This window comes from Ochotona princeps, chromosome 23, assembly GCF_030435755.1.
Source record: "Ochotona princeps isolate mOchPri1 chromosome 23, mOchPri1.hap1, whole genome shotgun sequence".
NCBI classification, from domain to species: Eukaryota; Metazoa; Chordata; class Mammalia; order Lagomorpha; family Ochotonidae; genus Ochotona; species Ochotona princeps.
The window spans coordinates 21,207,422-21,230,394 of record NC_080854.1 but is presented as its reverse complement, the minus strand read 5'-3'; the positions used below and the strand labels follow the sequence as shown (position 1 = coordinate 21,230,394).

The 22,973-nt window shown below is 41.2% G+C and overlaps 1 protein-coding gene and 1 pseudogene across 1 annotated transcript in view; both read left to right on the top strand.

Moving 5' to 3' along the window:
• WDR70 (WD repeat domain 70) overlaps nucleotides 1-22,973 on the top strand; it is a 226,324-nt gene that overhangs the window by 151,807 nt on the left and 51,544 nt on the right. The window lies entirely within an intron of this gene.
• LOC118758223 (U2 spliceosomal RNA) lies at nucleotides 12,947-13,102 on the top strand (annotated as a pseudogene).

The window sequence follows — 22,973 nt, the reverse complement described above, 5'->3', positions numbered from 1 at the left end:
TTTCAAGATCATCTTACTGGCGAGAAATCAGTTCAATTTAATTCTGTCATTGTGCTAATACTGCCTCCACCACTTTCCCTGGTAACACCCATTCTGCCCTTGCCCTGCTTTATTCTTAACTCTTGTTTTTCCTTTCTAAATGCATAGTGGAGTTCTTCTTTTGTCCATTTCTTTGTCGCCTTACTTACTGAAAGTAATAATCTTCTTTGCTTTTAGAAAATAAGGACTATATTTTTTATTTTTATTGTGTATTGTTGACATTGTAATCTTAGTGTCTGTTGCCAAGATTTAAAATGATGTAGTTAAAATTAGCATAAAGACTTCCATCATGTATCTAAATACTATTTAATAGCTACCATAGAGTATTTCCAGGATGAAACTTTCCAGAAAAGATACATACCAGTTGGTCCTGTCAAGCAGAAAATGAAGAAATATAATCAAATCCAAAAAGAGAATCCAGCTGAGGGTACAGTGGCTAGGAATACTTCGTGCATTTTGTGTGTGTTTAAAGATCTCATTTTTATTTGAACAACAGATTTACAAAGAGTAGGAGAGGAAGAGAACTTCCATCTGCTTCTTCACTCCCCACATGGCTGCAATGGCTGTTGCTAAGCCTATCTGAAGCCAGGAGCCATGAGAGTTTTCTGGGTCTCCCATGAAGCTGCAGGAGCTCAAGCATTTGAGCTATCTTCTGCTGCTTTCCCAGGCTATTAGCAATGAGCTGATCTGGAAGTGGGGCAACCAGGATACGAACTGATGCCCATGTGGGATGCTGATGCCACACATGAAGGATTAGTCTCCTGTACCAATGAGCTCCTTTTTTTTTTTTTCAGGAGAAATTTTTTAAAATTGTTTTTTGATACAGTTTAGTTGGTGTTGGAGTCCCCCTTCTCTGTCTCCCAAATTTCCTCCCCTTCCCTCTGCTTTCACCTCCAGTCTCACAATGGGCGTCTTTCGTGAAATTTCCCAAGTCCTGATTCCTAAATTACAGAAAGTAAGAAGGCTGTCTTTATTTTGTTCATTTAAGAAATACAAAAGAAGTACTAGAAGAGTGGCATAGGAAAAAGGAAGAGCATAAAGAATGAGCAATAGTCTCCCTGAAGATGAGTCTTCAGTATTTCAGCAGTTCTTTCTCATTCTTCTAGCTTTAATTAATTTCATCAGATGTTTATAAATAGAGACACTGACCCACATCCTCATTCCAACCAGTATTTATTGCATGAATGCTATTGCTAGGTCCATTGCTTTCTTCAGATCATGATCCAGATGAAACTATGGAAATAATTCTAAATAGAATGCTATCTTGTTTTTTAGTTAATTAATAAATCTGGAAGTATTTTGAACCTAAAATGACAAGTGTTACTTCTGCCAAGTACATTGTTAGGTAAGAGGTAAATTGTTGTTCATTAGAAGACTGAAGGGGAGAACAGAGGGATGGGGAGGGAACTTGGCAGTGGAAATGCCAACTAAACTGTATTAACTGTATCAAAGAAACTATATCAACTAATTTTAAAAAGTCACTATTCATTAAGAAGTGACCATTACAGTTTCAAAAAACATCTTGTCAGGCTTTTATTATTATTATTACTTTTGCCTTTCTTTAGCAGTTTGTCAATTTTTTGTAACTTTTTTTTTAAAGATTTATGCATTTTATTACAGCCAGATATACACAGAGGAGGAGAGACAGAGAGGAAGATCTTCCGTCCGATGATTCACTCCCCAAGTGAGCCGCAACGGGCGAAGCCGGGAACCAGGAACCTCTTCCAGGTCTCCCACGTGGGTGCAGGGTCCCAATGCATTGGGCCGTCCTCAACTGCTTTCCCAGGCCACAAGCAGGTAGCCGGATGGGAAGTGGAGCTGCCGGGATTAGAACCGGTGCCCATATGGGATCCCGGGGCTTTTAAGGCGAGGACTTTAGCCGCTAGGCCACACCGCCGGGCCCAATTTTTTGTAACTTTTTAATGCATTGTTCTGTTAGTCAAATGAAAAAGAAAAATAGGCAACGGTTTTTGAAGTTTATTGCTGAAAGGCTTGAATTTTGTTTGAGTGCTTGTTGCTGCTAAGCAATTTCGGAAAAAATAGTGAAATCCATGGGGGTCTTTCCCAGCTATGTTTTATATAATGTGTGACTATGTTGATCCTACACAGACTGTAACCAGATACATCCATCAAAAGGCTGCCCGCCCTAATGTTAGAAATCTCTCATGGGATCTGCACAAGTGAGAGTTGCTTGCTCTTCTAGGTAGCTTATCATTCACGAAAGAAAACAACTGCTCTGCTTCTTCTTCATCTGTTGGTGTTTCCAGCATTGTAACACTGTGCTTGCTGCTTGTTAAAGTGTGTTCAAGAACAGCAGACAGTTATCCTTAAAAAATCGTCTATCAGTAGAATAAGCTTAATGACTTCATTATGTATTCTGTCTGTCACTCTTTAAACTCACTTGACCAATGTTCCTGATTTCACACTGCCCTTTATTGACTGTAACATCTAAATGTTCATGTGCTAACTGTGTAACACAAAATCCTGAATGTCCCAGCTGTTCTCAGGAAATGAAATTGTACTTGAGTTGTCAGTATTCTGAAAGTTTCAGAAACATCTCCAGTGATAATTGTTCCAGTGGTGGTCTTTATTGTAACATCAAGGGATTTAAATTTTCAGTTTTTGTTCAGTATGATAACTCAATGGCTAAATCCTCGTTTTATAAGCACTGGGGTTCCATATGGGCACTGGTTCATGTCCTAGCTGCTCCACTTCCCTTCCAGCTCCCTGTTTGTGGCGTGGAGCAGCATTGGATAATGGCCCAAAGCCTTGGGACTCTGAACCCACATGGGATACCCAGAAGAAGGTCCTAGCTCTTGGCTTCATATCAGCTTAACTCCAACTGTTGTCACCACTTCAGTTGGAACTAGCAGATCGAAGATCTATCATCTCCGCTTCTCTTTGCCTTTCCACTAAAAATAAATAAATGTTTTTGAAAACTTTAAAAATTTCAGTTTTGCTCTTTTGTCCCTGTTTTCATTTAAGAGAACGTTTAAAATTGTTAGCCATTATGTCCCCCCATACTAAAATTTATATTTAGGAATATTTGACCTGAATTTGGCTATTTTGGAAGTTTTGTAAATATTTAGAATTTACAGTTGGAATTTTGCTATTTGTTAAATAGTGCTAATAATGTCTTGGATATTTTCATATTAGCAGTTTATAAATACAAGTCTCTTTAAAATATCTTTAGCTAAACAACTAATTTAAAAATGTTATTTGTCTGAACTTGAATTCCAAATTAGATAATATAGAAACTAAAATTTAAACCTGTGATTTTAAAAAATAACTATAGTTCATTTTCTTACTGCCATCTTTAATGATTTATGCCTTTCACTCCCTTCAACTGTTTTGTCTGTTTTTTTGTAGAACATATTTTAAATTATCATAATTTTCTGTCTTTTTATACAGTGTTGAGCAGGGCTTGGCCCTCTATGAATGTTTCAGAGTAAGCATCCTGAACACCCTCCTATACCAAAGTTGTAATGTTGTCACATAGGTATTATACCCTACCTCTAAGCTCTTGTGTTCAGGTACTTCACCACAAAGAGCCATGCCATATCTCAGAAGCACACTATGGTTTATTTCAGTATTGACTTGAACTAGTTAATAACTTTTTTTCCCTCAGAAAAAAAAAGTGGTAACCTGTTTCAGTGGTTACCTGTTAATAACTAAGTTGTTAGAAATCATTGTAAAGTAAAATTCAGTAAGTATGCTCTTTACCAATTTTATGCCATCTGGAGTTCATGGACAAAAATGGTAGTGTCGGGTTGAGATATTTCTTTGTCTTTCAGCCAGGCAACATGGGGAAGTTGAACACTTTCTACTTTGTGGTTTACTTTTCCTGGAATTTTGAATTGTAGCTACATAGTAGCCTTTCATGAAATGAAAAATAATGAATTTTCAAATGTGAAGTTTTCATTTTTTTTTTAAAAGATTTATTTTTTTTTATTATTACAAAGTCAGATCTACACAGAGGAGGAGAGAGAGAGGAAGATCTTCCGTCCGATGATTCACTCCCCAAGTGAGCCGCAACGGGCTGGTGCACGCCCATCTGAAGCCAAGAGCCAGGAACCTCTTCCGGGTCTCCCACACGAGTGCAGGGTCCCAAAGCCTTGGGCCGTCCTCGACTGCTTTCCCAGGCCACAAGCAGGGAGCTGGATGGGAAGTGGAGCTGCCAGGATTAGAACCGGTGCCCATATGGGATCCCGGGGCGTTCAAGGCGAGGACTTTAGCCGCTAGGCCACGCCGCCGGGCCCATGAAGTTTTCATTTTATATACAAAAATGATAGTTTAGGGCAAGACGTTTTCTTGTTTTTTTATTATCATTTTTTTTAAGATTTATTTATTTATCTTTATTACAAAGTCAGATATACAGAGGGGAGGAGAGACAGAGAGGAAGATCTTCCATCTGGTGATTCACTCTCCAAGTGACTACAATGGCTGGTGCTGAGCCGATCCAAAGCCAGGAACCAGGAACCTCTTCCATGTCTCCCACGTGGGTGCAAGGCTTTGGGTCATCCTCGACTGCTTTCCCAGGCCACAAGCAGGAGCTGGATGGGAAGTAGAACTGCCGGGTTTAGAACCAGCGCCCATATGGGATCCCAGTGTGTTCAAGATGAGGACGTTTAGAGGCTAAGCCATGGCGCCGGGCCCTATTTTCATTTTTAAATTGCATTGATCTTACTGAATTTTCTTTCTTATTAATTATTCTTAATACATTAATTTTTCACAGTTAGTAATGGACTTTAAATGTCCTTCAAAACGTCTTGTAGAAATCACTTAGAAGTGATGTAAAACTAAACATTGTGAATTTTAATTATGTAGTGAGAAAGAAGAGGCAGACAGATTCCCAGAGGAAAGAACAGCTTAGGCAAGAGCTGTGGAAGATGAAAGTCATTCCCAGAGATACTGCTCATTCAGGCTTATTTAGAGTGGGGGATTTTCACCGGGAGCATAGGCATCAGACCAGAAATCTTTGTTGGAACTAGACTGTGGAGGAGAACATGAGTACTGTTGTGACTGACTTTGAACACTTGTTTTTGTTCTTATTTACAATGTCAGTCGTTGAAAATCTGTAACATGAGGAAGTAGCTTGATCAATAAAGAATTTTGGGGCCCGGCGGCGTGGCCTAGCGGCTAAAGTCCTCACCTTGAATGCCCCGGGATCCCATATGGGCGCCGGTTCTAATCCCGGCAGCTCCACTTCCCATCCAGCTCCCTGCTTGTGGCCTGGGAAAGCAGTTGAGGACGGCCCAAAGCATTGGAACCCTGCACCCACGTGGGAGACCCGGAAGAGGTTCCAGGTTCCCAGTTTTGGATTGGCGCGCACCAGCCCGTTGCGGCTCACTTGGGGAGTGAATCATTGGACGGAAGATCTTCCTCCTTGTCTCTCCTCCTCTGTGTATATCTGACTTTGTAATAAAATGAATAAATTTTTACAAAAAAAAAAGAATTTTGGAAGATAATTTGGTCAGGGCACATAAGGAGATTGTATTTCACCTTGGAATGAAGAAAGGAACAATTTGGCAAGTGAGACTCATGATATAGAGCAGATTCAGTTCACCTTTCTGATCCTTTTTGGTTTCAACATCTGCACAATAGAAGTGTTAGAGAGGCTCTGCACAGTAAAGTCCTCGCCTTGCATGCGCTGGGATCCCATATAAGTGCCGGTACTAATCCTGGCAGCCCTGCTTCCCATCCAGCTCCCTGCTTGTGGCCTGGGAAGGCCGTTGAGGATGACCCAAAGCCTGTGACCCTGTGCCTACGTGGGAGACATGGAAGAGGCTCTGGACTCCTGGCTATGAATTGGCTCAGCTCCAACCGTGGTGGCTGCTTAGGGAGTGAATCATCAGATGGAAGATCTTCCTCTCTGTCTCTCCTCCTCTGTTATATCTGACTTTCCAACAAAAATAAAATGAATCTTTAAAAGAGTGGTAGAAATATCTTTTCTACATTCTTTTATTGGTTGTTTTAAGCATCAATTTTAGAGCATGCATGAAAGTGCTTTTGTAAACTGTGAAGCACATATGCATCTAGGAGAATATTACTTATTATAGCACTAAAACATTTATTGGCAGCTCAGATGGTGTGGATGTTGTACTGGTTTCTGAAAGAAGCTGTTGGATGTGAGAGACACATTATGTCAAGAAATACATGGTGAATCAAGGATGGTGTTTAGTGACAAGAGAGAAGTATAGTAGATTAATGAAAGGAAGGTTAGACTGTCAGCAATCGTGGAGGTAAAAAGATGGAAGTTCAGGGTGGGCATTTGGTGCAGTGGTTAGGTTACCACTGGGGTGTCGGTATCCCATAGTAGAGTGCCTGGTTGGAGTGCTGTGTGCTCTTTTTTTTTTAAAGATTTATTTATTTATTCATTTATTGGAAAGTCAAATATACAGAGAAGAGAAGAGACAGAGAGGAAGATCTTCCATCTAATGATTCACTCCCTAAGTGACTACAATGGCTGATGCTGAGCCGATCCAAAGCCAGGAGCCAGGAACCTCCTCCAGGTCTCCCACACGGGTGCAGGGTCCCAAGGGTTTGGGTCGTCCTCAACTGCTTTCCCAGGCCACAAGCAGGGAGCTGGATGGGAAGTGGAGCTGCCGGGATTAGAACCGGCGCCCATATGGGATCCCGGGGCGTGTTCAAGGCGAGGACTTTAGCCATTAGGCCACTGCACGGGCCCACCTTTCTTCTTTTTTAACTTAAGATTTATTTTATTTTTATTGGAAAGTCAGATATACAGAGAGGAGGAGAGACAGGAAGATCTACTTTCTGATGATTCACCACAACGACTGTAGCTGAGCCATTGCGAAACCAGGAGTCTCCTCTGGGTCTCCTGAACGGGTTCAGGGTCCCAAGGCTTTGGGCCGTCCTTGACTGCTTTTTCAGGCCACTAACAGGGAGCTGGAAGCGAAGTGGGGCTGCTGGGATTAGAACCGGCACCCATATGGGAGCCTGGTGTGTGCAAGGCAAGAACCTTAGCTGCTAGGCCACCATGCTGGGCCCTTGTGTGCTCTTTTTTTGATTCAGTTTGCTGGAACTCATATCCTGGGATGTACTAGATGATGGTTCATGTCTTGGGTCCCTGCCACTTGTGTGGGACACAGACTGAGTTATGAACTCCATGCTTTAGCCTGACCCAGTACCAGCTGTTAGCATTTGGAAGGTGAACCAAAATGTTGAGATTATCTTTCAAACAAGAATTGTTAAAAAACTGTTTGTGTTTACTTCTAGTGTTACTGACTCCAGGTTCTTTTGCTCACTTACAAACAAAAATTTATAGGGGGGCTATGCCTGAACACAAGGGAGACAGCATGGAAAAACTGCCCACCAACTCTCTCCTGTAAGTTGAACAGGTGTTATTATGGATTTGAGGAGGTGATATGATTTCCCTGAACACACCTGTATTCCACACCTGGCCTGGAGTTGTTTCTTACCTACCCCAGTATGTGACTGTGACACTTTGATGTGGACTGAACTGTGTGTTCTGTGTAGGTGTTGTTGAGGTTTTTTTTTTAAAAGATTTATTTATTTTATTACAAAGTCAGATATACACAGAGGAGGAGAGACAGAGAGGAGGAGAGACAGAGAGGAAGATCTTCCATCCGATGATTCACTCCCCAAGTGAGCCGCAATGGGCCGGTGCGCGCCGATCCAAAGCCGGGAACCAGGAACCTCTTCCATGTCTCCCACACGGGTGCAGTGTCCCAATACATTGGGCTGTCCTTGACTGCTTTCCCAGGCCACAAGCAGGGAGCTGGATGGGAAGTGGAGCTGCCAGGATTAGTACCGGCGCCCATATGGGATCCCGGGGCATTCAAGGTGAAGACTTTAGCCACTGTTGTTGAGTGTTGTGCTCACATAAAGTTAAAAGTAGTGGAGTTGATCATTATCCTAGGAAGATAACATAATGTTCCTATTGAGACATTGTGGGCATGCCAGAAGGTGGTAAATTCTCTAACAGGGCAATAAGGGATTTAGGATTGGAAGGACACAGGAAATGGATACATATCAGGTAAGAAGTTCCATCTTAAGTGGAGACATCCAGTATCGTTAGAGATAAAAAAGCTTTGGGTGAGAGAAGAATATGAAATAGTGTAAGATTGGACTTCAGACTTGGGGCTGTTTCTGGTCTCTGCATTCCTGAGCTTTCGGGGGGAGTGGATATGGAGCGAAGAGCACAAATTTTATTGCAAAACTATGCATGTGTTTACTCTCTCAAGAATCTCCACCTCATTCATTCTATGCCCTGTTTTGAGGAGGATAAGAAAGTGTTCTTTTGTAACTCCCTTTGCTGCCCATCTACCTACTCACTTTGGGTTCTTTTTATCCTGCCTTGAAACCACAGCGTTTTCTTCAACAGGTCTTCCTTCAGGGCTTTCAGAATGTCACTCAACAGTATATGCTTTATTTTTATAGGGGCAAAGAAGAATTAACTGGTCACTTCCCACTACCTTGTTACAGGAGTCATCTTTAGTTAGCTCTCTCTTCTGCTTCATTTGTACAGATTTGAAGACTCTGATACTTAGCTTGCCTGGAGAATGAGAAAGGCTGAGGATCCTTTAGTAGATGTAGTCCTTGGGAGAAGGTGTCAACATAGTCCAGTCGGTTAGCATAGGCATTGCAGCAGGCTTATCTGGTAGGATTCAGCAGTTGGTGCCTGGTCTTTAAGGTCCCTGATAGTCTGATGCTGGTAAAGTTTTCTCTGATTTGTGTTTATATTTTTTAACCAAACAAGTTTACACAATGTTTCCAAAGCATGTCATGCATCCTCCCACCTCTCTGTCTGTCATTAGCTAGTTCCCTCAGCCTTGATAACTTCTCCTGCCTCACCTGATGTGACTATGGAAAAATCCCTCTCACTTTTAGGCCAAGCTTAAATGGTATCTTTGTGAAACCTGAACTAGTGTACCAGAAGAGAAATAATGTCTTCTTTGTTTGCTTATCCCAAACACTATGTATCAGTGTAGTCTGGCTCTCTCCCAGCTTCAAAAGTGCTTAGGCGCTTCAGATGTTTACAGAATGGAAATATTAATGAATGGATAATACAGAGAACCACATGCTTGAGATTCCAGATTTTTGACAAGATTGATAGGCTACTGACCTCCTCCCACAATCATTTTCCAGCTTTGTTTTCTTGTGCTTTTTAAAAAATTATTTAAAAAAACTATTTTCTATGATACATTTTTATAGGTATAGGGATTCCTCCCTTGCCCTCTCCTTTTTTCCTTCCCATTTTCCCCTCACATCATTTCCTCCCATATTACTACAGTAGTATGGTGCTGTAGTAACAGTTACATAACTAAAATTAAACATTTGGAGTTTGATATTTAGTGTTTTTTTTTCACTCAAAGAGCATTTAGCAAGAGCCTGAAACAGGCCTACACAGATTGTATTTGGGCTAATCAAGCCTTCATCTCTATAGTAGAAGCTTCTCCTTAGTATCAGTCATGTGTTCTGTCAGTGATCTATACACATTTCATCTGCCTCTAGAGTTAGTTGCTGGTGAAGATATTCTTCCTGGGTTGTAGGTGTCCTCACTGTCTCCTCAGCATGACTGGCAGAGTGAAAGTGGACAGGTGATGGGGTCTTTCTCTCTCTCTCTCTCTCTCTCTCTGTCCATTAGATCCATTTGAAAGTCAGTCAGAGAGAGAGAGAGAGAAAGATCTTCCATTGCTGATTCACTCCCTAGATGACTGCAATGGCCAGGGTTGAGCCAGATCTTTTTTTTTTTTTCTTTTACTATTATAAGGCTCTTTCATTGTATACCTACAAATTTAGAACTACATGTATTTGCTAAGTTGACTCCTTCCTTATTACCTACTATGTTTTGAGTCCTAGTAATGTTTTTTAGAACAACCACTGTTTAATTTTGCCTGGTGTATATTTTCCCATTCTTTTTGTATTTAACCTACAATGAGTTTCTTATAAATGTCTATAGTTTAGTCTTGCTTTTTTTTTAAGTCTTGCTTTATTTTAATCCCATATAACAATCTTGATTTTTAATTGGAATATTCGGATTTGTGCTATTCAGTGTGTCTATTTAAATGCAATTGAATAAAGATCAAATTCACAGCCTGGCGCGATAGCCAGGTGGCTAAATACTTGCCTTGTATCTGTCCGGATCCCATATGGGTTCCAGTTTGTGTTCCAGCTGCTTCACTTCCCATTCAGCTCCCTGTTTGTGGCCTGGGAAAGCATTGTGGCCACTTGGGGCATGAACCAGTGGAAGGAAGATCTTTCTCTCTGCCTCTCCTTGTCTTTGTACATCTGCCTTTCCAATAAAAATAAATGAATCTTTAAAAAATGAAATTTACAATTGAATTCCTATTCATAGTAATCAGTTTTTAGGTTCTCAGCAGTTACAAGTCTAAGTGGCTAACATGTTGGGCAGTGTGGATCTAGCGAACAGTGGATTTGTGTGGCTGCCAAATTCCGCTTTGTGTCTGTAGGCATTGTTGGGTGAGAGTAAGTGTCTTATCCCTTCCCTTTCTCAATGAAGGGGTAAGGAATTGTGGAGTTTTGTCTGATCCTTGGTCAGTAGTAGTTATTGCTGGATGTCAACATAGTGTCTGGCCATGGTGTATGCCCACCATCAGTGAATGGAGTGCAGGGTCTTGGGGTAAAACGTACTTGTGGCTATCCTGTTTCAGAACTTAACATATTGGTAAATAGCAAAGCTTCAGAAGTTTTCCGTTAGGTGAGCGGGAGAGTCTACAAGAGTGTTTTGAGCTTATGGCAGTAACAGTTTTACATGTGAACAAATGTTTTCCAGGACAGAGGTGAATACTAAAGATTTATTTGGAGAAAATTTCCTTTAGGTCTGGACTTTGCTAAAGTCCCTTCTAAAGACTGATTAGTGTTCATCCCAAAGGCATTTGTCGTCCCGTAGGAGAAAATGACATGGCCTGTCTTAATTAGAATTGTTTCAGTTCATCCCTGTGCTTATATCTGTTGATTTGTTAATGTAAATAATTTATATCTTATTTACTTCAAGTTAAGCCTCTTTTCCATCATTGTTTTTTGTTGTCACAATGTGGTAATCAGAAGTGTTAATTTTTTTGTTTGTATTTGGAGAAACCAGAAAACTAATCTCTTGAGTGCTTGTAGATTGTTAAAAGTTCTTGTTCATTTCTTCTCTTTGCTGTCTTCCTCATATTAAAGAATAAATGAAAAATGAAAGCATAGTTTAGTTTCTCAGTGACAGCTACTACTTGGTCAACATTTGTGGTTTTAGTGGAAAGGTCACATTATTAGTTATTAAATACAAGACATTTTAACAGGGAGAATTATTAAAACACTTACAATATGAATTATAGTTCAGCCTCCTTGAAGGCAGGGATTATGTTTTCTGTCTGTTCTCCCAAGCATGTCAAAATGCTGAGAATCTCAAAAGCAACCAAGAAACATTTGCTTCAAATGAGTGAAATTGGAACCCTCTCTCTCTCTCTCTTTTTTAAAAATAAGTTATAGTGGTGCTCAGAATGAACAAAATATTGGTCATCCATTTCTCGCTATTATGTGGTAATTTTCTCTAATAAAGAAAAAATGGTTTTAACTTTAAAAAACAAAAAAAGTCATCAAGTTAAAGTTCTGTTCTATTAACCACTATTTCAACTTTGGTTGGTTGTAAAAAGCAAATTTAAATCAGTTAACTCTGGGACCTAGCCCTTGGAGTCAAGGCAGAAGATATTTGGCTTCCACAGTATGCATTTCACTAAGATTTGTAAATTACTTTGTTTCCTGTTTTCTGCTCCACAGTCAGTGCAGTGTGATCTGTTGGCTTCTTTGCTTTACCTTTAAGTCCAACTTCAGAAAGCACAGTTTCATAGGTTGGGTCCATTGCAGATTTTTGGCCTGCTTGTCTTGTGAGTCCCTCTCACCTTGGAATTCCCTTCCTTCTTTCTTGTTCATCAGCTCCGTCATTCATCTCATTGGATGTTTTCGGAAACTTTCTCGGCTCTTCTCTGGTCTGCTTTATAAGGCCCCACCTGCACACTCAGTTACCTCCTTTCTATTACATGGGAGAATAGGTTGGATTTCTGTTGTGTTTTTGTATGCTCATATAAATTTCCGTGTCTCCATTTCTCCTTGGTCTCCCAGCCTGCAGTCTCCCAGGAAGAGGTCTCTCTCTAGTTCCTTACTAATCCTTCCATCTGTGTGCCTGATCGCGTCCTTCCTGCTGCCTTTGAGACCCAAGTCTATCAGTTACTCTCTTTCCTGTGATGTTATCCTCTTCATCCCCATTGGCTCCTAGGAATATGCTCAAATTTCTGCTTTTTATTTATTGTATTTAACCAAAGCCTTCTCCTTCTTTCATTGCCAGGTTTCTACCCAGAATAGACTATATTTGCTACTTCACAAATTAACTGCAGCTGCCTACCCCAAAGTCACTGACTGCAACTTAACTTGCTCTCTTATGTGCTCCTGTTAGCTAGCCTCAGACCCTCACCTGAACTACTGTAGGACTTTCTTGACTCATCTCCCTGCCCTCAGTTCTCTCTTTTCCAGTTTGTCCTTTCCATCACGGCATGGTGCTCTTTCAGCATATTAACATAATAATGCTACACCTAAATTCACAAATTCACTCCATTGCACAACATAAGAAAAAAAAAAAGCATTGAAGGCCACTAGTGATTTGAACTCTGCTTTTTCAAGTCTTCCCTACTCTGTTACTGAGACCCACCTGATCTTCTGGAAGCACAGTGCTGTTTCACACTCTAGGTTTTTATATGGTGGGTCCTCTAGTGTAGTCAGATCTTCTGTATCCTTAGAATTCTCCTACTTAATGCTCAGAGACCACAACCAAACATCCTCTCAATGCTTTTTCTGTTTTATCATTCCTTCTTCCAAAGAAAAGCTGACATTTTAATGGTTTCTTAACATAGCTTGTGAACACTGCATCACTTCTCGGCCTTTTGGCTAAGATCAAGTGTAGTATCTGTTCTTATCAGTTTAATATAGCTTGTGAACATTGCCATTATTAGCAGTTTATTGTAGGTGTTTGGTTTTACTTTTGCCTTTTAAGATCAGTCTGCTTGAGAGTGAGGAACCGTTTTGCTGATGTTGTTTGTAACACTGCTATTCATATGGCGATTTTTGTAGAATGAATGAATTTCAACAAATACAAGTTGGTGCTCTTGCAATGGGCTAAGTATTATGTTTTTCAACTTAACCAATGCGTTTGGCATGTTGCCTCTATTATCACTGAATGTATTGCTTGCTGTCATGTCATGTAGATATTTGAAGAGCAGAGAGCATGAATTTGTAGCAATTATCTTAATAAAATAGTCTTTCTGAATATTTTTGTCATAGTATAAGGTATCAGCTTATCCTTGCATTTGTTTTCTAGCCAGATTGTCCTGAATTTAGAGAGAAGTTTTTGTGAAGTCATGATCATTTTTCTACTGACTTTCAGTTATCTTCTTCATTAACATATGGTGGTTAGAAAACTCCATCTAAAATGCAAATCTGATGATTTGCTCTTTAGCTCATAACCTTCAGTTCTACTTTTCTATTTTTGAAAAGATTTATTTATTTATTTTGCTTGAAAAAGAGCGAGAAAGATCTATCTTCCGTTTTCTGGTTTACTCCCCAAATGGCCACACTGGTCAGAGCTGATATGAAGATGGGAGCCAGGAGCTACTTCTGGGTCTCCTATTTTGGTGCAGGGCCCAAGGATTTAAGCCATCCTTGGCTGCCCTACCAGGTCACAAACAGGGAGCTGTATCAGGAGTGGAGCAGCCAGGACTGGAATTGGAGCCCATATGGGATACTGATGCCCTAGGCAACTTCAGATGCTTCAAATGCCACTGCGCTGCTCTCTCCCCCCAAGTTCTACTTTTCCAGTTACTTTTTTTTTTTTTGGAAAGACAGATTTACAGAGAAAAAGATCTTCAATCCACTGGTTCGCTTTCCAAATGGCTGCAATGACTGGAGCTGAGGCAATCTGAAATCAGGAGCCAGGAGCTTCTTTCAGGTATCTAATGGGTGCAGGGTTCCAATGACTTGTGCCATCCTCCACTGCTTTCCCAGGCCACAAGTAGGGAGCTGGGTGGGAACTAGAGCAGCCAGGACACAAACCGATATCAAAAAGGGATGCTGGAGCTTGAGGATTAGGCAATTGAGCCATCAGGAAAGCGCCTCTACTTACCTTTGTCCTAGTCATTTGATAGTCTTCCCTTTTACCAAATTTAAAATCTTGGTTTTGCTTAGATTTCTTTAGAACACTGCTTGTCACTAATGGGACTGTTCTGTATCTCTTTTGTATCTGCAACTGGGAATATACACTATTCTCTATTCCACATGCATGGTTCAAATGGATGAACATAACAGCACGTTGGTGTTATGTGTGTGAAACATGCCTGGCCTCTTCAAGCATCTGCCGCACAGACATGAGACACAGAGAAGTTGTCACAGCTCTTGGCAGCCAAGGCAGCCAAAGGGCTGCCAAACAAAGCCAACAATCAACCCAATGTGTCCAAGAAACATTAACTAAATGCTGCTGGAAAATCCCAATACGATAGATTATACATTTTTTGATTCTTGACCTTGGCTTTGTTCCCTGCATCCCTATTTAGAGGTGGGACTGTTTGCTGTGGTAACTAGGCCAGCTCCAGTAGAGTATATTTGTCATTTATTTGAATTTTGAAAGGAAGTGTTTGAATTTTTCTGATCCCTAGAAAGTTGCTTTGAGCATAGATAGGTTGTCCTCCTCTTGTAAACTTGGTTTTTTGAATGACTTTGATGAGGTTGACTCTAAGGAAACTAGCATCCTCTTTTGCCTGGCGCCACTGGGCCCGCCACCCTCTCTTCTTTCTCCCTCCTCCTCCCCTCCCTAGCAGCTCTCTATCCCTCACTTGAACTGGCTGCCAGAGTTCACAGACAGCTGGGCACAGAGGGGCTAAATCTGCCCAGCTGCCCGGGAAGCTTGGCGGCCAGGCTGAGGGAAGGAAGCATCGGCTCTCTTTGAAGGTTGGCTGCCAGTGAATCTCAGGCAGCTGGACTTCAAAGGGGGGCACCGCCGGGCTTTCCCTCCTGTCTAGGCAGGTCATTCCACAGCGCTATGCTTCCGGTGTTGGCCTAGTGGCTTTCAAGTTCCTCTTCAATTAAAGAGCTGCATTGGGAGCTACACTTGTGTTCTCATCTGTATTTCTTCTGTGATAGAGACAGTCTAAAACCCTAGCCCCTGCTACTCCAAACTGAGGGTTCAAGATTGAAGGGAAAAGGCAGCATCACATGAAGGCAGCTCAGGAGACCCACAGTAGTGAACAGGGTTTCCTTATTGGCAGTTTATTACCGTGTCATTTACCAAGTTTTAAATTTGTCAAGCACTCTTGCTGTGCTCTTGAAGTGCTCTTGCTGTGCTAATCAGTCTGTGTTTATGGACTGACTTTAGCTAATGCCCTGGAGTTTGGTGTAGTCATGGATGAAAGTTTATCTGTTTCCTGGTACAGTGCTCACTTGCCATCCTGTACTTGACTCTTGCTGCACCATTTCTCTTTTCACGTTCAAATCTTATTGGTGATTTTGGGAGTGGACTGGACTAGAGAGGGAAGAGCAAGGGGACAAGGGAGCTGCATGGACATAGTCTGGGAGCGCTTTAGTTGCAGATGTGGAAAGTAGTAGATCCTTGAGCATGTGACTTGTGGAACTGTAGTTAAGAGTAAAGGATGACTCAGTTCAAAGTCTGGTTCTACCACTTACTGGTCACAATATCTAAGGTGATTAATTTCCCTTTTATGCATTTCATATCTTTCCTGGGCTGTGAGGATGACAATATGTGTTTCATATGACCTAGGTACTTAACATGCTAACCCATAGTAAGCACCAACTAAATATTAGCAATTATTGTATATCAGCTCATATTAACTAGGAAGAGAGGAAGGTTTTACTACTTTACTACTCCTATGGAGATAAGGAGCTGCTAACTGCTAGTTTAGATTGAATTATAATTGAGGTTTTTTTTTAAGATTTATTTATTTTTATTACAAAGTCAGATGTACAGCGAGGAGGAGAGACAGAGAGGAAGATCTTCCGTCCAATGATTCACTCCCCAAGTGACCGCAATGGTCGGTTCTGTGCCGATCTGAAGCCAGGAACCAGGAACCTCCTCCAGGTCTCCGGGTCCCAAATCTTTGGGCTGTCCTCGACTGCTTTCCCAGGCCACAAGCAGGGAGCGGGATGGAAAGTGGAGCTTCCGGGATTAGAACTGGCGCCCATATGGGATCCCGGTGTGTTCAAGGCGAGGACTTTTAGAGGCTAAGCCATGGCGCCGGGCCCCTATAATTGAGTTTTTAGAGAAGTAGTAACACAAAGAATGTGTTTCATGTTTCTTATCTGTCTCCTTGAACTTCTGTCCCTGGGGACACAGGAGACTTGATTCAGTGGGGGCCCATTACTATAATAATTAACGTGTACCCCCAAAAGAAGAACCGTGGCATTTACTATGAAGGGGTGTTTAGGGAAGAGTACAGGTTCTGGAATTAGAATCAGGGTTTGGAATTTTGCTCTGGTACTTTGTAGTCATGCCTGTCTGGCTAAGTTACCTCTCTTAATCTAAATTTTCTTGATTGTAAAGTGAGATGATCATCATGATTGGCTCATGAGTCTTTTTTAAGGATGAAATTAGAAAATGCATATTTTTTGTTGTACTGAGTAGCAACATGTTCAAGAAATGTAACAGTCATAGTTGTTATTATGATTATTGTCAGTACCATCAGTGTTACAAGTTAAAATTGTCGAATAACAAAACATTACCTAACAATGACTTGGCAACTAGAAGCCCTTTTCCTAAGGGTTATGTTCTTGCTAGATCAGAGGTAAGTTAATCCTAAGACAAATTAAGTTTGCTGCTTCTTTTTGTAAATAAAATTTTATTGGAACATAGCCATGTTAATTTGTTTATATGTTGTGTTTGGCTGCTTTATTGCTAGGCAGCAGAAGTGAATAATTGTGACAAACTCTGTATGGTCCTTAAAGCCCATGAATATTTACTCTCTGGGCCTTTCCAGAAAAAAGTTGGCCAACTCTTATTCTAAATATGTGTTTCCCCAATTAAGGCCCAGGGAATGTTAGTTCGACCCAAACTACTATATACTATCTGAAAAGAAAATGCTGTCATAGTCAAATAACCTTTGGAAAAGTTAAAGCGGTTGATTTATTCCAGGACTACCACTTTAAAAGATTCTGGCTTTTAATATACTGGTGTGTGTTGTGTATCTTTGAGCCAAGACCATGGTATGCAAATAAACTCTAGTTTCCCAGGCTTACTTGGCCATCATCCCCACCCCCCCATATGATGATGTTACACAAAACATTCTCTGGGAATTCCTACTTTTCCCTGACTTTCTTCCTAAATTATAGCTCCTTATGATTAAATGGTATCCTCATTTGGATACTCAGACCAGCCTGCAAGATTCTGTACTAGTTGTCTGATTTGTCCCCTTTGGAAATTGTACTTTGTTTAAAATAAGAATAAATATACCAGATATTTAAATAGTCTCATCAGATAACATTCCTGTCTATGCATGATTTTGTAGGATGCTTCAGCATTATAAATTAACTTCTCAGAATTCAAGACAGACAGTTTTGTTTCATGACTTCTTGAAATTCCAAAAGCATGGATCTTCTATAGGGATTTTTTTTTCCTCGTGTGTGTGTGTGTGTGTGTGTGCGTGTGTGCGCGCGCATGCAGATTTCTGAAGTATAAATCCAGAATGCCTAACTGGTATACCAGCTGATCTCAGTTAGGGTTTATAAGAAGAGAGATTAATGTGACGGTAACTTGTGCCCTAGCCATAAGGGGTTTGTTTTATGGACTAAAGTAAACACCTTGAATTTCAAGTTGCAAGCACATGGGGAGCCAGAAGATTCCAGAGCGGTGGCGTCATATTCTGCCTGTGACTCACACATCTCAGCGGCTGAGCTTTCTCTCGCAGCTGCAGCATCCAGCTGGCCGTCAGATACAGCCTTAGGTAGTCACACACTGCAGTCACCTGGTTTGAGATGACCAAACAAGCACATAATTGCAACAGTCCAGTTATGAATGAAGGCTGCACTGTTTGTTAAAGTTAGATGAAAAATAAATGTTAAGTTGTGGCTGTTTGCTGAAATCCCAGCAGTTGCACCAAATTGGGCTAAAAGTGGAGAACCCTGCCCAAAGTGCAGCCTGGCCTTTTTCTCTCTAACTTGTGAGCATCTCTGCTTGTGGCACAGGAAGTTCTGAAGATATTTTTGGTGTCCATCAAACCAGACACAATCTTTGGCTTATAGGTGGAACAGTAAATATGAAAGAATATGAGGTCTTACAAATTTTCCTCCTTTTCCAACCTTGGTGTTGTATATAGATGAGTTCTCAGTAAATGTGGTTGACATTGAGCGTTAGTCAGATTTTGTCTCTAACAAATAACTGAGTGAAACTAGTTAGAATGGAAGAGGTTTTATTATTTCTTCTCATACTTTTGGAGATTCATAGGCCAAGGTCAGGTTGCCCTATTGGTCTAGCCTCTGATTAGGGTGATGGTTGGCAGAGAGTGAGCAGAGAAGGATTGTATGATGAAGCAGGAAGCAGAGAGTCAGCGAGCACATTCAGTGTAGCTATGTGACCCCTTTACAAAGGCAGAATGACTTCGTCCCTTTGCCTTCCACCCCAGCAACCTAATTCAACATAGCCGTCTCCACTTTCCAGACACCCTAAGTGAGTCAAACCTCGACTCAGTCCATAACTTTGTGACTTAAACACTGTATGTGTTGGGGGAACTAAATCACATTTTGAACAATAGCAAACTTTCATTGTACAGTCTTTAAGAATTTCATGATCTCACATTGTGGAGGATGAAGGACTTTTGGGAAGGTTTTGTCAGATTTCATTGTCTTTATCTTTAAATTATTCCTGCAGAAGGAAAGAAGGAAGAGGAAAACATTTCTACATGAAACATAATTAGCATTTTTAAAAAAGATTTATTGATTTTTATTGGAAAGTCATTTACGAAGAGAGAAGGAGATACGGAGAGAAAGATCTTCTATCTGCTGGTTCACTCCCCAAGTGGCTAGAACAGCTGGAGCTGAGCTGATCCAAAGCCAGGTGCCAGGAGCCTCCTGTGGGTCTCACATGCAGGTGCAGGGTCCAAAGGCTTGGGCCATCCTACACCGCTTTCTCAGGCCACAAGCTGGGTGTTGAGTGGTAAGTGGAACAGTTGGAATACAAACTAGCGCTCACATGAAATCCTGGTGGTTGCAAGGTGAGGACTCCAGACACCACTAGGCTACTGTGCTGGGCTCATAATTATCATTTTTAAAAAAGATTTATTGTATTTTTATTTGAAAGGCAGAACTACACAGAGAAGAACATGAAAGAGATCTTTCATCCACTGGTTCACTCCCCAAATGGTTCTAGTTGTAACTAGAACTAAGCTGTTCCGAAGCCAGGAACTAGGAGCTTCCTCTGGGTCTCCCATGTGGATGCAGAGGCCCAAGCAATTAGGTTATCCTGCACTGCTTTCTCAGGCCACAGGTAGGAAGCTGTGTCAGATGTGCAGCACCCAGGACACCAACTGGAGTGCATACAGGATACTGGCACTTTAGGCAGAGGCTTAGCCTGTTACACCATGGTGCTGGCCCCATAATTATGAAAGAAAGGATTAGAAATGTAGGGAAAGAGTACCACACAGAAAAACCAGTAAGCGCAATTCTTCCTTCTTTATGTCTGCCAAGACTGAATTATCTCCAAGCACCACCACCCCCAACTTCCTCCTGTATTATTTGCTGTAGTCATCATTTTACTTGATGTTAGAGAATATATTAAAGAACGAACTGCAACTCATTGGAAACAGACTGTAACTTCCTAGGGACAATGATTATCCAGTGACAACCACAGCAAGGATTAAAATACATTACTAGTGAGAATTCTTATTCTCACAAGCAGGTGCAAAGAAGGCAAGAGAGATGTATAATAATTATATCCAGTACAAGACATAGAGAAGTTGAATAAATCTAAATTACAAGGCCACGGGTTTTAATATATGCTAGGTATTATTTGGTAGAATGTTGAGGAGGGGAGATACAATCAACCTTTTAAAAAAGATTATAGTCCCATAGAATCATCTGATTTATAATAATGACAAACATCTCTATATTGTTTACTACATGTACTATATGCCAAACATTGTTTACATGCTTTGCATGTGACTTTGATTGGTTTTTGCCATGCCCTAAAACTTAGTGGACTTAAAATGACAAAATTCTCACAAGTTTTCCTTAAAAAGATTTGTTTGTTTAAAGAGCAGAGGTATAAAAAGGAGAGCCAGAGAGAAAGGAGAGGGACAGAGATCTTTCATCCCCTAGTTCAATCCCCAAGTGACCACAGTGGCCAAGGATGAGCCAGGCTGAAGCCAGGAGCCAGGACCTTCTTCTTGATCTCCGACATGTGTACAAGGGCCCAAGTAATTGGTTCGTCTTCCACTGAAGTGTAACAGCTAGAAATAGAACCGGCGTCTACATGGGGTGCCTTCATTGTAGGTGGTAGCTTACCGTGCTATTGAATTCACAATTCTTTTGATCAGTTGAACAGCATTGGGCAGCACTTCTGGTCTGGACTGGTTTGGCTGTTTTCTTTTGGGCTCTTTGTTGCTTGTAAGTAACAACTCGTTTGGTCCTGGATGGCCTACAATAGCCTCACTCACGTGTGTGACATTGTCTAAATGTCAGCTGGTGGTGTAGGAATGACTGAGCACATGTATCTGATCAACTAGGAAGCCTAAACCATGCTTTCACAAGGTAGCTGAATTCCAGGAAATAGAGAGAAGTCCCCATTATAGTTGAAGAGGGTCAGGTGTTTCTACAAATCTGCCCTCAGGAAATAAAGTGGAAGGAAAGAAGCACTGGGTAGGAAGATCCTCAAACTGCAACGAAGTACTAAGAAAGGTTTGGCCAGGCTAATGAAAGTCCTCAAGTCAAAGTCACTGCAGGACTTTGTTAATCTGCTTTAGTTATAATGTCTCATTTAGCACTCACACTGAACAGCAATTGAAACTTTTTATTAAGCTGGTAGCAGTTATCCCTCTGTTTGTGGAAGGATGGGGGAATCATTACTGTGTGTTCTTGCACCAAAGAGCTAGAGTCTTCATTCTTTTTGGAACCCAGCTCTCCCTGATGTTGGTAGACCTTTGATCTGCTGTTGGCTCAGATATGGGAAACAGCACAAAGGGCTGTAGCCGTTTTTAGGGTGAATGATTTCCCCCCCTCCATCTCCTGCTCTTCAATTCCATTTTTTAAAATTGCAGATTATTTAAGATTCTTGCTTTGTCTCTAGGGATGCCATGTTTGTTTCTTTTTCCTATATATCTCTAGCTCCCTGCACATCAAGCCCTCTGGACTGCCTGTCTAATATTGCCAGTCATTGTAACATTACCCTCCTAGTTTCGGTATTTACACAGTGAAAACTGGCTTTTTTTTTCCCCTGGCCCCGTGATTCTCATGGTTCTTAATGACCCAGCTCCAATACTAGCAGTGGATTACAGAAGAGAGCTGTGCCATTGAAGTTGGTTTCCTCATCCCTTTGCATTCCTGATGGCTTTGGTGAATGGCATTTTCTCTGGGCCTTCACATGAAAAATACGATTCTCTGTTTTTGTGGCTTGACAAAATTTTATCTATTTTAGAATGCCCCTTTCTTGCTATTTTCTGAAATCCATACAATGGTGATTATGGAATTTTTACTTTATTTTTAAATTTTTTGTTGTTTTTTAAATATTTATTTTTTTATTGGAAAGACAGATTTACAGAGAGAAGGAGAGACAGAAAGACCTTTCATCCATTGCTTCATTCCCTAAATGGCTGCAGTGGCTGGAGCTAAGCTGATCTGAAGCCAAGAGCCTCTTCCTGATCTCCCATTTGGGTGCAGGATCCCAAGGCTTTGGGCCATCCTCTGCTGCTTTCCCAGGCCATAAGCAAGGAGCTTGATGGGAAGTGGAGCAGCTAGGACTCAAGCTGACATTTATATGGGATACTGGTGCTTGGAGGTAGAGAGTTAGCCGGTTAAGTCAACATGCCAGCCCTCGATATTTTTACTTTACAACATTTACTACAGGGGCTGGTGTGATGGCTCAGTAAGCTAATCCTCTGTCTTGCAGAGCCAGCATCCCATATGGTACCAGTTCTAATCTTAGCTACTCCACTTCTGATCCAGTTTTCTGCTAATGGCCTGGGAAAGCAGCAGGAGATGATTCAAGATCTTGGGCTCCTGTACCCATGTGGGCGACCCAGAAGAAGCTCCTGGCTTCCAGTCAGCTCAGCTCCCGCTGTTTGGGCCATTTGGGGAGTGAACCAGTCAATGGAAGACTCTCTTTCTTTCTGTAAATCTTACTTTCATGAAAAAAAAAAAAAAAGAGTCGGGTGGGCGGGCAAAAACAGAGAACAATGTTGACTGTCTTGTCTGGCACGTGTAGGCCTGTAACAGGCTTGTAGCAGCAATTTTGCCCCATCCCCTGTGATCCTTGCCAGAGTGTTAGAGCCTGTGTTTAAAAATTGGTTCCCAATTTTTAGTACATCTAGTATTATACCCCAACTTTCAAGATCCAAACTCGAGATATTTTATAGGTCCTGCCAGTAGTTTGCAGCTAATTGTTGCAGTTCTTTATAATCTCTTTCCTCCTTTATCTGGCCCAACATTTTTGCAGCTGAGTAATAATGAAATTTAACCCTATTTATTGTCCTGGCATCCAGGAGAGGTGATAGGTACAGGTGCTAAGAGGAATTACTTGTTAACTGTGGGAGAGTCCTTTATAGTATCTCCCAGCTTCTAGGAAAGAGTGAGTACTCAAAAGGAGTGAAGCCCCTGTTTAAACTGAGTGTTACAGGGGCTCAAGGGTGTGGTTATGGATCCATTGTGCTGTGGGGCATCTATCCAGACATTTTTTTACATGGTCCAGG